The following is a 13,724-nucleotide window of genomic DNA, read 5'->3' as shown; positions in this document are numbered from 1 at the left end:
CTACTACCTTATCAGAAAGGTCTTCCACAAATATTTGTTGAGTGACTATGACAGGCCGGCCTTCACCTAGGGTTGGAATTGGGAAATGGGGCTGGAAAGGCCCCAAATCTCACTGTGAGAGCAAGCAGGAGGGAATACTGATCAAATATCTTCTCACTGTCAAGGACTTTTGTTAGGTTATTTTAAAATTAATTTTTAAATACACAAGTAGTATAGGAATACATTTTCTGTGTAAAAAAAAGAAAATAAAACTTTACAGATGAGGCTAAATCTTCCTTTGATCTCTAACTCCAGTCTTGGTTTTCTTCTACCTCTCTAGAAGGAATCGCTGTTTTCAATTTGGTGTGAATCTTGCTAACTTTTTTCTCTGCATTTTGGCTTGTATTTGTCTCATACGTATTCTTCTGCCACTTCACTTTTGGACTGATAATATATCTGGGAGGTTTCTTTTCAGGTGGATACAGATCTATGCTCAGGGCCTCCACGGGCGGTGTTTCACGTCAGCCCCACTCCAGGAGAGCAAGCATGGCTCAGAGAGCCAGGTGACTCACCCCAGCAGGTGAGAAGGGGAGCAGGATTCAGACGTGGCTTTGTCTGAGTTTGGATTGTACCTGCCCTTTATCTAATCTGCTTGTGGTTTGTGCTCTAAGTTTCCTGGTTTATGATGTCATCAAAGGGGCTATTTTAATGGCGCATTAATCATAATTCAAGAGACAAATCGACTACCTCCATTCCCTGTTAAAACACCTGCATGGCCCCCCAGTTCGCAAAGGACTGAGCCTAAGTCCCTCGACTGGGTAAGAATAGATCTTTTAGACAGAAGGCTTCTTGTCATTTCTCCAGCTCCCTGTGGCCAGGCCCGCCTTGTCATCAGTTCTCCATCCAGCGTGTGTTTTCTGACACCTCCGAGCAATTCACTCCATTCTGACATTGTCTACCTGGAGATAGCATTAAATCCCACAAGCTAAGTGCCCACTGCCCCCCTTCGATGCCATTCTCAAGTCCAGGTTGTCACCTGTGCTTCTGAGTGGCCAGCAAGGGGAGATTCCCATGAGCCCCTCTTTGGGTTCAATTAACTTACTAGAGTGGCTCTCGGTTCACCAGTTTATTATAAAGGATATTATAAAGGATACAGATGAGAGTCAGATGAAGTACTCGGGACGAGGTATGTGGAAGGGGCTTGCATGCCTTCTCCAAGGAACCACTCTGCCAGCACCTCCACGTTTACCAACCTGGAAACTCTCTGAACCTCATCGTTTTGAGTTCTTATAGAGGCTTCATTAATTACATAAGCACTATGGATTAAATCATTGGCCATTAGTAATTGAACTCAATCTCCAGCCCCTCTCGCCTTCCTGGAGTTCAGGGAGACAGCTAAGTTACACCCCTCCAATCACGTAGTTGGTTCCCCTGTCAAACAGCTTTCATCCTTAGAGGCTTTCCGAGTCACCTCATTAACATAAACCCAGGTGTGGTTGAAAGGAATTTGCTACGAATATCTAAAGACAACTTTAGGGGCTTCCCTGGCAGTCCGGCTTTCCTGATAGCTCAGTTGGTAAAGAATCTGCCTGCAATGTAGAAGACCCCGCTTCGGTCCCTGGGTTGGGAAGATCCCTTGGAGAAGGGATAGGCTTTCCACTCCAGTATTCTGGCCTGGAGAATTCCACGCATTGTATATTCCATGGGGTCCCAAAGAGTCGGACATGAAAGCGATTTTCGCTTTCGCTTTCTTTTCACTGGTTGTCCACTGGTTAAGACTTCCCCTTCCAACGCAGGCTTTGATCCCAGATCAGGAGCTAGTGCCTCACAACAAAAAAACCAAAGCCTAAAACAGAAGCAGTATTGAAACAAATTCAACAAAGACTTTAAAAAATAAAAAATTAATTAAAATTAATTTTAAAAAATTCTTATTAAAAAAAAAAAGACAACTTTAATCACTGAGGAAATTCCTAAGGTTTTAGAAGCCCTGCATCAGAAACTGGACAAAGACCAAATTTATCTTTCTTATTATAAGTCACAATATTACATTCCAGAAAAAACAAGCTACTTAGGGTTCTCTTCAGGCCCAGCTGTTTCTCTCCTCCTCATCCTTGCCCATGCAATCCACTCTGCGTGTGGCAGACCAGCTCCCCATCTTAGCCCCTCTGTGCCTGGTTCACTGTAACTCATCCTGTGCACCTTGGTGCAGGGACCATCCCCTTGTGGGCGCCTCTCCTGTCGCCCATAGGCTAAGTTAGATGTTCCTCCTTTGTGCCCTCAATGTCTTGTATTCATTGTTATCAAAGCATTTCCCCTCCTATTCTAATTGCCATTATATGTGCCTTCCTCTTCTTAAGGGTGATGACATAAAATTCATATTTTATGGCAAGGTAAGAAAAATGTGAACATAAAATTTTTCTTTGCCTGTCTGGGCCCCTTCCCTCCCCGTTAGTAAGTATTGTACAGCTGTGTTAACTAGACATCCTTTGGAGATAACAGTCCTTTTCAGTCTCAGCTTGGGATCAAGATGATCCGTGACCCACTACTCTTTGTATGCATAGATTTGGATTGTGTAAACTGTCAGTGATGAGTCATTGACATATAACCTTTGTCTCAAAAATTTATATTACCATGTTTTGACCTCTAATGGGCAGAGCCGTCCTTAGAGCGTTCTGAAAGACTATCTCCCAGGTTATGATTGGCTCCAATAAAATATTCAGTTCCTTTCTTAGATTGAGTATTAACTTTTTCATTAACAGGGGTTAGGTCCTTGAAGTGAGAGTCCCTGTCTCACTCACCTGCACCTCCAGGTCCCAGACAGTGTTTGCGGAGTACATGAATGCCTCAAGAGAGTGATCAGTTGAGTGTTCACTCGTGTCTCACTGATGTGAGAGAGAGGAGACACACGAGATAACAGTGCTGGGAAGAGAAACCCATAATCTCTTGAAGTAAATTTACCCAAACGCAATCATACTGTATAATTGTGTGGCGACTGTATGGGACCATATTTTCTCAAGCCATCTCCTAGCTCAAATGTTTCTCTTAGCTCTGTGATGTTACTCGTAATCTTCTCTTTCATCTGGTCTTTAAGGCTCTTGAAAAGGGATGCATGCCCTGATTTCAGGGGATCTGAAATCAATCCCACCAAGGGCTGGTTGAGCCCCGTGGCTTCATCTCCTTAGTGACGTCCCTTGTTTCAAAAGGGCATCAGAACCCGCTACCCACTCTTGAAACTGGCAGGGGTTTCCTGAGAAGAGGGATGGGGGAGTTCACTTTGGGAGGAACAGTTCCCCTCCTCAAGATAACAATTAAAATTCATCATCTCTTTGCCTCAAAATCCCAAAGTCATCTGTTACTACTAAAATTAGGGGAAGCCCAAAGCTTTCACCCATTTTGTCTCACTTCCCTTTTCTCTGAGAAAATCTGAGGGAAAAAGCTCTCTTCAATTTTTGTTTCCCTTAATATGGTTTAGTGCTCTTTTCCGTATGAAAGGGTGAAAGAATATTTTAAAAATAGAGAAAAAGAGAAAGTAAAAGAGTTCCACTGCTGAGATACCATCACATTTAGAATTCTTTCAGTCTTTTTTTTTCCTGTGTCATTTGCTGTGGTTGTTGAGTCAGGTTTTTAAAAATGCATGTAATATAGATGCACCCAAAGTATGTATAATGCAGATGTATAATTTAAAGAATTACAGAGTGAATACTCACGTATCCATCACCCACTGTAAGAAACAGAACTTCACGCGTAGCTTAGACGCAAGCCCCCACCGCCCCTGTCTCCCAGCCCGCTCAGAGGCGGCCGCCATCTTGGATTTTCTGCCATTCCTTTGCTCTCTTTACAGGTTTACTGCATTTGTGTTGTGCAAACATACAGTGTAATGCTTTTTACCTTGAGATCATTGAAGTGCCTTGTTTTCCTGCTTGCTTCTTTCATGTATGATCTTTGCGAGATTCCACCGCACTGATGTGTGCAAGCGTAGATTACTCATTCTCACCCCTTCGTGTGTGTACATCGCATTCCAGTTTATTTATCCATTCTCCTGCGGCTGGACCTGTGGATAGCTTCCAGGATTTTTTTTTCTTTGAAATATTTCATTAAATGGAATGATTAAAGATATATTTTGTTGTGATAAAATATATATTAACATAAAGTTTACCATTTTTAACCACTTTTAAGTGTATAGTTCAATGGCATTAAGTGATTCACATGGTTATGCAAACATCACTACCATCCATCTGAAGAACTTTTTTCATCTTCCCAAGGTGAAATCTGTAACAATTAAATGGTCACTCTCCACTGTCTCCTCTCCACAATGTCTGACAGCCACCATTTTACTTTCCCTCTCTATTAGGTTTTACTGCTCTAAATGTCTCATGTGAGTAGAATCATAAAGTCTTTGCCTTTTTGTGTCTGGCTTGTTTCACTTAGAATAATGTCCTAAAGATTCATTCATATTGTAGCATGTGTTGGAACTTCCTTCTTTTTAAGGCTGAATAATATTCCATTGTGTGTATATACCACGCTTTGTTTATCCATTCACTTGTTGATGGACACTTGGGTTGTTTCGACCTTTGGATCCTGAGAATAATGTGTTTATGAACACAGGTGTACAAATATCTATTGGAGGGCCTGCTTTCAATTCCTTTGGGTGTATCTCCAGACATGGAATTGCTGGGTCATGTGTTAATTCTACTTTTCATCCTTGAGGAAATGCTACACTGTTTCCCACAGCGGCTGCACCATGGTACAATCCTCCCAGCAGCTCATAAGGATGCCAATTTCTCCACACGCTTGTCAACACTTGTTCTTTCTTTCTTTCTTCTTCTTCTTTTAGTAACAGCCATTCTAGTGTGCATATAAAGTGATTCCAGAATTGCTGACGAGCAAGACAGCCATGACCACGCTAGCACATACGCCCTGGTACATGTATGTGGGAGTTTTTCCAGTTATGCAGTAATAACTGAACTGTTGCATAGTAAGCTATATGCAGGTCAGGAGGCAGCCATTAGAACCGGACACGGAACAACAGACTGGTTCCAAATAGGAAAAGGAGTGCGTGAAGGCTGTATATTGTCACCCTGCTTATTTAACTTCTATGCAGAGTGCATTATGAGAAACGCTGGACTGGAAGAAACACAAGCTGGAATCAAGATTGCCGGGAGAAATATCAATAACCTCAGATATGCAGATGACACCACCCTTATGGCAGAAAGCAAAGAATAACTAAAGAGCCTCTTGATGAAAGTGAAAGAGGAGAGTGAAAAAGTTGGCTTAAGGCTCAACATTCAGAAAACGAAGATCATGGCATCCGGTCCCATCACTTCATGGGAAATAGATGGGGAAACAGTGGAAACGGTGTCAGACTTTATTTTTGGGGCTTCAAAATCACTGCAGATGGTGATTGCAACCATGAAATTAAAAGATGCTTACTCCTTGGAAGGAAAGTTATGACCAACCTAGATAGCATATTAAACAGCAGAGATATTACTTTGCCAACAAAGGTCCCTCTAGTCAAGGCTTTTCCAGTGGTCATGTATGGATGTGAGAGTTGGACTGTGAAGAAAGCTGAACACCGAAGAACTGATGCTTTTGAACTGTGGTGTTGGAGAAGACTCTTGAGAGTCCCTTGAACTGCAAGGACATCCAACCAGTCCATCCTAAAGGAGACCAGTCCTGGCTGTTCATTGGAAGGACTGATGCTGAAGTTGAAACTCTAATACTTTGGCCACCTCATGAGAAGAGTTGACTCATTGGAAAAGACCCTGATGCTGGGAAGGATTGGGGGCAGGAGGAGAAGGGGACGACAAAGGATGAGATTGCTTGATGGCATCAGCAACTCGATGGGCATGAGTTTGAGTGAACTCTGGGAGTTGGTGATGGACAGGGAGGCCTGGCATGCTGCAATTCATGGGATCGCAAAGAGTTGGACACGACTGAGTGACTGAACCAAACTTAACTGAAGATATATGTATGTGTATTATTTTCCACTGTGGCAGGATCAATATATTCATCATCAAGAATAGATGATTGTTCTCATTTCAGCACACTATTGTGAAACTTACCATTTTTGCCAGTTTGGTGGGTGTGAAATGATATTTCAATGTGGTTTTATTTTACATTTTCATGAGTAATGACAATATTCAGTATCTTACCATGAGTTTCTTGGTCATATTTATTTCCTCTTATGTAAAATATCTAAGTCTTTTGTCCATTTTCCTATTAAATTGTTTGCCTTAGTTTTATGAATTGGAAGACTTTATCTATTTTGGATACTAAACATTTATTGAGTATATAGTACAAATGTCTTTTCCAAATTTATGGCTTGTCATCTCATCTCTTTTGATGTCTTTTGATGGAAAGGAAATTATTTTAATTTAGCCAAGTGTTTTTCTTTCAAATCTTTTTCTTTATGATTATACTTTCTGACTTCTGCTTAATTCAGAATCTGTCTCTGCCTGAGATCATAAAGGTATTCTATATTTTCTTCCAAGGCTTTTGCCCCCAGCTATATTGAGACATAACTGACAAATAACATTGTGTAAGTTTAAGGTCTACAACATGATGATTTACTATATGTATCACATATTGTGAAATGATCACCACAATAAGGTTAGTTACCGTATTCGTCATCTCACATAGTTACTGTCTGTGTGTGTGTGTGATGAGAATATTTAGGATCTAGTCTCAGCACATATCAAGGACAAAATACAGTATCGTAAATACAGTTACCGTGTTATACATTAGATCCTCAGCATTTATTCATCTGTAACTGGAAGTTCATACCCTTTGACCAACATCGCCCCATTGTCTCCACCCCTCCAAGCTCTGCCAACAGATACCACATATACATGATATCACATAGCATTTGTCCTTCTCTGTCTGACTTACTTCCCTTAGCATAATGCCCCCAAAGCTCATCCATGTCACAAATGGCAGGATTTCCTTATTTTTCATGGCTGAATAATTCTTTTAAGAATTTTATATTAAAAAAAAAAAGGAAAAAAAAAAGAATTTTGAGCTTTTTCTTTCACTTTTGAGGCCTTGACCCACCTGGAATTGATCTTTTATGTGCTAAGGGTATTGTTTTCCCCGTCTGGATAGCCGAATTCCCCAGATTTATTTGTGGAATCAATGTTTATTTCCTCTCTGGCCTTCAGGGCATCTGCCATCCAAATTTTCTAAAAAGTAAATAAGTAGAATTAAAGAGCAATAATAAAATAACAAAATCAGGCTTTCTAATATGTGTGGATCCCTTGTGGGGGCCCTTCATTTTTGTGGTTGCTTTACTAATTTGATATCTGGGAAGCTAAGCCCCTGCCCAGAAATCTGCTTGGGATTGTCTTAGCCTTTCTGGGCCCTTTGCTCTTCTGTATATTTTGAAGATACAGCATGCCAAGTTATACAAAACACTGAGCTGGGTTTTTGCCTGAAATAGTGTTAGGACATTTTGAGGAAAACTGCCTTCCTATCCACCAACATAGCATGTGTCTCCATTTAGGTTTTCTTTAAGGTCATTTAATGAAATTTTATAACTTTCTTTAAAAGGCTTTCACAGCTTATCCTAGGTACCTTATATTCTTTATTGCTTTTGTGAATAGTGTCTTGTGTTCATGGACTTCTAGAATGTACTTGTAGTCACACTGCATCTAACGTGCTTTTCCCACTTATGTCATGTTGCACAATTTTTTCTAAGGGTTGCTGACTATTTGTAGGGAAGAGTGACTACCCCACTGTTACCGAACATCCCAGACTTCTGCTTTTCTTTTTGTTCTGTTCTCAGATGTTTCATTGTCCTCTAGGTACTTGGGGGTTTGAGGTCTGACAACCTTGAATCACGGTCCTTGTCCTCTCTCACCTTAGACACCATCCTCGATCTCTCTGTTCCTAAGCTCCTCATCTCTAAGAGTGAGATCACGGATGATACCTGCTCCATGGGCTAATCGTCATGATTAAATGAGAAAGAAAGAAAGAAAGTGAAGTCGCTCAGTCGTGTCCGATTCTGCGATCCCATAGACTGTGGCCTGCCAGGGTCCTCCGTCCGTGGGATATTCCAGGCAAGAATACTGGAGTGGGTTGCCATTTCCTTCTCCAGGAGATCTTCCCAGCCCCAGGACTGAATTCGGGTCTCCCGCATTGTAGGGAGACGCTTCACTGTCTGAGCCGCCAGGTGAGAGTATGGAGTAAAATGGCTGTCATGGAACCTGGCATACAGAAAGAGTTCAGTGAAAATTAGATATGATTATTTCTCAGTAAAAAATTTGTTTTCCTTCATTTTTGCCAGGTTTTGACTGCTGTAGCTAAAAATCAGTGTTTGAAAAATTGGGAAAGAAAAAAGTCAGATGTCCCCTGACTTTCACCTTGCCCCCCTCTCAGGCTCTCCTTCCTCCTGCTTCTCCTGTCCCCCCATCCAGGGTTAAATCCAGGAGACCAGTGCTGCACAGAGGCTCTCAGACCCTCCAGTTGACAGGAGTGGAGAAGGAGGACACCTCCTCCCGAGGGGATGCCAATTCCAGGCCAGCTCTCGAATCTGTTCCTCCTCCTCATTCTCCAGCCACTGCTTGAGTTGAGGTCTCACAGCTGCTCCGCTACCTCTTGCCTCTCCCCATCTTGTCACCCTGAGCAAGACGTCCCCCACCACAGCTCCAGCACCAAGTATGACCACCACCTGCTGAGAGTCATCACCGCTCCCCCAGTGCCCTCAGGATGAAGCCCAAGTCCATTAGTTACTTTTCAAGGCCCTGCATGATCTGACCCCACTAACTGCTAATGCTGACCAAACTCCTATTTCTCCGTACCTGACACATGTCAGTGATCTGTGCTACAAACTGCTGGGTAGGAATCCTTCTTCCATTTTGTGCGTGAGAGCACTGAGGCTCAGAGAGGTAAAAATGACCTCATCAGAGACCCCACAATTAGGCAGCACAGACACAAAACTTTGAATCCAAGTCTCTGGCTCCCAGCCAGCTTTTTTCCCCCTGAGTGAGTGGTAAAGCCTCAGCTTATCCAGTATAACCTGCAAATAACCCTGGGAGCAGTAACACGCTTGATTTTTGCTCAATCACAGGGTTTCTGCAGAAGTGAATAAAAGGGTCTGAAATGGGTCAAGGAGAGGGAAAAGGTCAAAAGAGCATCCTGAAGAAAAAGAGAAAGTGTGCCCTCTTGGCACTTTTTTCCTCAGGCTGAACCCTGGAGTTGAGGCGGGGTTGGGGGTGGGGGTGGGGAGTCGGCTAAGCCTGAGGCAGGGAGCGGTGATGTGGCTCGTGGGAGAGGCAGGGCGGGGACAGTGAGTGAAGTAAGGACCGAGAATGACGTAGGGGATGATGGAGGAAGTGATTATGACCAGGAAATAAGCTTTCTGAAACCACCCTAGGAGGATCGTCAAAATATTCCTGGCATCAAATGGCATTTAAAAACTAGTAATAGTTGCGTTTTTAAGATGTGCCACTCATTTGCCTGGCCCTCAATCCTTTCAGTGACTCTGAAAAGTGGTCATTTCTCTTACCTTTTTACAGAGTAGGAAACTGAAGCTCAGACAGCTGAGAGAACCTGCTCAAGGACTCTCAGCAAGAAAGTGAAAAAACCCAGAATATCCTACAGATCTGCCTGGTGCCCTAGCTCTCCACTGTGCCATCCTGCAGTCAAACCGATTCCCTAAAATGTGGCCAAGTAATCTGGGGGCCACAGAGATCATACATATTCTGTTAGATGTAAAGTTTCCAACAAGACTGAAGAATGTCAGAGGAAGACGGTCCTAATCCTACCATTGGGTGGATGTGTGTCTGGGCAGCCTGATCTATGTGATTCCAGCCTGAACGTTCCCATGTCCACTTCCAGAGCCTGCAGAGGCCTGCGTCTGGTCATACCTGACAAGGGCAGGCCTAGTGCTGAGGGTTTGCTTTCGAGTATTGGGAGTGAGCCGAGCACATGATCTCCCACGGCTGCCCAGAGGCCGGATCTGGGATGGGAAGGGAAGGGGCAGGGGCAAGCAATGCTCAGAGGCCTCTTTCTGCTCTCTTTGTCTGAGCCCTGTGATGATAACGGCAGGCCTAGATGGCAGTATAATTATTTTTTAAAAAACATAAAATTAGTGTAGAGAAGGGTTTCCCTGGTGGCTCAGACAGTAAAGAATTCGCCTGCAAAGCAGGAGACCCAGGTTCGATCCCTGAGTCAGGAAGATCTCCTGGAGGAGGAAATGGCAACCCGCTCCAGTATTCTTGCCTGGAGAATCCCATGGACAGAGGAGCCTGGTGGGCTACAATCTGTGGGGTCACAAAGAGTTGGACATGACTGAGCGGCTAACACTTTCACTTTCAGAGAAGAACTTAATTGTTCAGAAGAGAGGAAAATGGCATGCCAAGCCTCTCCAGAAGAGACCACTCTAAACAGTTTCTTGAGGGCACAAGTGGGACCCTGGGTTGCCAAAGGGCAGCAGGTCCCAGCCTGACCAGCAGCCCACTGTTTGCGGTGTCAAGTGCTCAGGGCGCTGAGCTGTGGTCTTGCCAAGCAGGAAATGCCCGGAAGAGCAAGAAGAAGGGAAAGGAAGCCAAGGTGCTTGGAGAAGGGGGCTAAGAGTGGAAAGTTGGGGGTGAGGTGGAGAGACGGGCTTTGGGAAGGGAGCAGGGTACTTATATGGAGTTTCCAGAAGCCTCCACAAGCCCTGCATCCTGTAACCCCCTTCTCTATCTCTATGGGAAACCAGCAGCAAAATCTATTGTTGAGACTTCCGTTTCTGGCAATACAGTGGACCAGACTGTGCATATTCTTTATTCATATATTTCATGATAAAGAAAGTGAAAAAACAGGGACTTCCCTCGCGGTCCAGTGGCTAAGATTCCGCTTTCCCAGGGCAAGGGGCGCAGGTTCGACCCCCGGCCAGGGAACTAAAATCCCACATGCTGTGCAGCGTGGCCAAAAACAGAAAGTAAAGAAAATCAAAAGCAAAATGTACACCTTTGGTAACAGTTCAGGATTGGGTTTATGGAGGGAGGTGGTCAGGCTATGCTGAGTCTAGAGTCAGTTCAAGAGCAGGGCAGCTGCAGGGTTGGTTCCCACTGGGTAACAAGTCTGTGCAATTTCCTCCCTTCCTTCCTCTTTCTCTCTGGCCATTTCCTCCTCTCCTTTCACTGTATCTATCTCTACCTATCAGTTTATCATCTATTTATCATTTAATCACTTTTCCCACACAAAGTGGATTATATTCTGCTGCAAACTACTTTTTAAAAATTCAGTACCATCTCACGGACAGCTATGCCAGCTCATGATCATGTTATACAAAGGCTGCCAGTTTTAGGAGCAACATTCTCTAAGGTTAGAGAGGTCTCATATCTTCCAGAGCTTGTCTGGAAGAGATCTCATATCCTCCACCAGCTTATGCTGCTGGCGGGCCTGCCATTCACCCATTCTATTTTCTCTGATGCCTTTATTGGCTTCTCACAGTAGCCAAGCTTCCAGCGCCCCCATCTCTCTGGGCTCACAGGTGAAGAAAGCCCTTTCACATTCTCACCCTCCCTCCTGTCTCACTCAGCTTCCCTGACCGGCTCCTGCTCCTCAGATCAGCCTGCACCTCTTGGCCTGAGCATTTGTGCCTCACTGAGCCTGGGACAGCTCGCCCCCAACATCAGCAGCTCCTCCTTCATCTTCCTGGGGTCTGGGCCCCAGCATCGCGTTGACACTGAAGTCCTCACTCTCTGCGCCAGGCGCCCTCCACTCTCCTCCCCTGCTGGATTCCCACCCCTAGCTGACGTGTCGTGCCTTTTGCTTGCTTGTTTACTGGCTGTCTTCCCCTCTTCCTCCCACTAGAATGCCAGCTCCATGAGTGCATTTTTAATCTCTCTTATTTTAATCACTCTTACGTGCTGCTTTTGAGTCTATTATTCCCAGGCGGCGTTAGTGGTAAGGAACCTATCTCCCAATGCCGGAGATGTAAGAGACACAGGTTCAGCCTCTGGGTGGGGAAGATCCCCTGGAGGAGGGCATGGCAACCCACTCCAGTATTCTTGCCTGAAGAATCCCATGGGCGGAAGAGCCTGGCGGGCTACCGTCCATAGGTCGCAAAGTATCAGACACGACTGAAACCGCTTGGCACACACACATTCCCAGAGCAAGGCCAGTTGTGGCGTGTGTGCGAGCTAAGCTGCTGCAGTCGTGTCTGACTCTGTGTGATCCTCCTCCTTGGGGACCCTTCTGACCCAGGGATCGAGCCCACATCTCTCACATCTAACCTGCATTAGCAGGCAGGTTCTTCACCACTAGCACCGCCTGAGAAACCTGGTTAATCAGAGATGTTCACTAACTGTTGGTCGAATTGAATCCAACACGGAAGTTGGTTTCTGCGGCTATGCTGCATCCCCGCTTGTTGGAGAGGGGAAAGCACTTCCTTTAACCCAGCTCTGAAGACCCTCATGAATTTGCCTTCCGACCACTCGTGTCTTCACTGGCCCTTTGCTACCTGGACTTATCCTCCAGATGCCGTGGTACACCCTGGTTGGCATCCAGCCCCCCAGAGGCCACGTCCTGTCCTGCATCTGTAACCCAGAGAACCCTACCCTGGACGACTCCTCCTGGCCTCCAGGCACAGCTGTAAATGCTCACTCCTGCAGGGGCTGTTTTCTCCCCTGGCCAGGTGATGGGACCCCTGGGCTCCTCCAGTCTCCTGGGCTCCCCTCTCTGGATCCTATCTGTCACCCTTCTCCCAGAGGCCTGCGTCTTCCTCTGCCTCCCTAGGGTCTCCTGACCCAAGTGCCTGGCACACAGAAGGGGGTCACACATGGGTACTGGGAGAGAGGGTGAAAGGGAGAGTGAAGTGGCAATTATAGGGGATGGGACGGTGGGCAGGGGGGACTCACCTCTGGCACCGCTGGGTTGAAGGCTGCTCTAGCCCTAATCCAATCATGAAAGAAAGTCTCCACTCATGAAAGAATTGAGAAAGAGATGAGCAATCAAATGCCTGAGTACGGAGTAATGATGATTAAAGAATGCTGGGAAAAGGCATTATTACATGGCTCCAAAAGCATTCGAAAGCTCTTCAGGAGAGTTCAGGAGAGTGGTTTGGGCAGGCGGGGCCTGACTCTTATCAGAAGATGCCAGACCCCTCATGCCTGCCTCGTTAGGTCACTGTGAGCTGAGAGCAAGGCTCTGTGTCATTGTTTGCACTTCACCTTAGCTCACCCTCTTTTGAAAGGCGCTGATGGGCAGATCTGCAGAAGGTCCCTGTGGGTAGTTTTTTAGTATTAGTATTAGTATTGTCCACCCCTAGCTGGCAAGTGGGATCTCATTTTCCCTGACCGTGGATCAAGCCAGTGCTGCCCGCATTGGAAACGCTGAGTCTTAACCACTGAACTGCCAGAGAAGGCCTGTGGGTAGGCTTCTAAAGCGGGAGACTGTCATCTATAAAATGGGATAACAATCACAAGATTTGTTAAAGAGATGAGATGAGACCCTGCCGGCGCGATGTGGGGTACTGGGCTTGGCATGTATGAGTAGTAAATCAACAAACACAGGAGGGCATGGTTAGAGCGTATTTTTCCTCCAGAACGGCAACTCCCTGAAGCGGGGATAGGACGTCCGCCTCTGCAACGTTCCCAGAGCCCGAAACAGCACCTTGCACACAGTGGGCACTCAGTACACAGATGTCAAAGGCGGGTTACCTAACCGTCTTCCGGCAACAGGGCCGGCTCTGGGGCCCAGCGCTCGTTCCCACCAATCTCGGTGCTGCAATCTGCCATTTCCCCAGCTGCGCTGCGCAG

The 13,724-nt window shown here is 45.5% G+C and overlaps 1 long non-coding RNA gene across 1 annotated transcript; it reads right to left on the bottom strand.

Moving 5' to 3' along the window:
• LOC108638392 lies at window positions 1,098-12,919 on the bottom strand. Its single transcript, XR_001919776.1, has 5 exons — window positions 12,825-12,919; window positions 7,030-7,157; window positions 3,868-4,040; window positions 2,778-2,898; window positions 1,098-1,825 (listed from the first exon to the last, which is right to left on the bottom strand). It is a non-coding gene; the product is annotated as an uncharacterized LOC108638392 (long non-coding RNA).

Source organism: Capra hircus, chromosome 20 (genome assembly GCF_001704415.2).
Source record: "Capra hircus breed San Clemente chromosome 20, ASM170441v1, whole genome shotgun sequence".
NCBI classification, from domain to species: Eukaryota; Metazoa; Chordata; class Mammalia; order Artiodactyla; family Bovidae; genus Capra; species Capra hircus.
Note: the sequence above shows the minus strand (reverse complement) of the source record. Positions and strands in the feature narration are given on the sequence as shown.